The sequence below is a fragment of the Elephantulus edwardii genome, unplaced genomic scaffold, assembly GCF_000299155.1.
Source record: "Elephantulus edwardii isolate Elephantulus edwardi_28Jun2011 unplaced genomic scaffold, EleEdw1.0 scaffold00161, whole genome shotgun sequence".
Taxonomy (NCBI): Eukaryota; Metazoa; Chordata; class Mammalia; order Macroscelidea; family Macroscelididae; genus Elephantulus; species Elephantulus edwardii.
Genome location: NW_006399911.1, coordinates 4005082 through 4006570, shown reverse-complemented (window position 1 = coordinate 4006570; position 1489 = coordinate 4005082). Strand labels below are relative to the sequence as shown.

General features: G+C 40.4%; 1 protein-coding gene across 1 annotated transcript in view; it reads left to right on the top strand.

Annotated features, from left to right (window-relative positions):
- The window catches only part of TXNRD3 (thioredoxin reductase 3), a 91618-nt gene that overhangs the window by 15317 nt on the left and 74812 nt on the right, over positions 1 to 1489 (top strand). The gene's annotated exons all lie outside the window — the stretch shown is intronic.

Genomic DNA, 1489 nt, shown 5'->3' with positions numbered 1-1489 from the left:
GGGGGGGGGGCGTCCCTCGCTGAGCCCTTCCTTCGCAGGGGTAGAACCTGGAGCCACCCGCTGCGCTCCTTACGGCTGTCCCCGCGGTGTCCGGTGGCCACAAGGGGGTCGTGCACGAGACTGGACCTCGCTGCGGCTGGGACCCCTTTTGCCTCTGCGCCCCCTCCGGTGCTTATGCAGGAGGCGCACACACTCTCCAGCTGCGGGGAGCTGCCCTGACCTCCAAGACTCATAAACTGCAGTGGAGGCTTTTGGAATCACTGACATTTTCCGCGTAGAGGTGCATTGGGTTAATCTCAGGATGTTAACCTAATTTAAAAATTATTGAGTAGAGGCGGCGAGCTCAAAATTGACCTTGAGCAGGTTACAGAAAGGTTGGTTTTCTCATCACAGAAAATGAAGATAAAGGAGGGTTGTGTGGATAGGAAATAATGAGTAGTGTAAACTGTTTATTACTTCTGTAGGTGTGAGAGGATCACATACTAGGGCAAACGTGTGCGGAATTTAAAATTTAAAAACAACCCTTTGGAAGATAACTCACGTCAGAGCTGGAGGCTTCTAACAATGTTTTGAAACGTATCAGTATAAAAAACTTGACATAATGATAATGTGGAAGGTAATTTAGCTTTTAGGTGAAGTTGGTGGAAATAAAGACTGTACTTTTCAATTTAATTATAAGTTTAGGGTTCCCCCCCATGTACACTAAAGAAGAATATAGTTTACCGTTGTTGGGTAAAGCCTCTTTAGATATTTGTTAAATTAGCTGGTTTATAAAGTTGTTGACTTCCTTAGCTGTCCTATCCATAACTGGACGTGAAGTAGTGACTTTTTAACTATTTTTATGGAATTACCCATTTTCCCTTTAAATCTAATGATAGACTTTTTTGGTAGAGAGAGTATGTAAATAGTGGGATGTTTAAATTTTCTTTTAAATTTAGATTTTTGCCTCACAATTTCTACCTGTTATTTGTATTGTTTAATTCAGTCACCTTCAGTGTTGTTGTTGGTGTAATTAGATTTCTACCATTTTACTTTTAAAAGTGCCCTTTTTTTTGTCCTCCAGGGTCATCCATTTTGAATAATATTTCATGAGTTCCTTGTTTTTCAATGCAGAGTAGGACATTATGCAGAGTGAAATAGCTCAGTCACAAAAGGACAGATAATGCATAGTGCCACTGTTGTAAAGTGGGACTGACATAGGGGCTGGAGGGGAGGCTGAGAAAGAGGGGATAAATTATGTATATTGCATTGAAACAGATGAGCGAGAGAGAACTGTTTAAAAGATATATATGATTAAGTATTATTGTCATGACATGAATCCAGAATGAAGGCACAGTGGAGTGGACTTGGGTGGAGGGATTGTATAACAATGAAAGAATTTTTCTTTTACTTTTCAAAAAGAATGAACTGGAGGGGTGGGGTGGGAGAAAAGTGCAACAATAAATGAATGGAAATCCAAAATCTCTGTAAATTTTCATTAAAATTAATA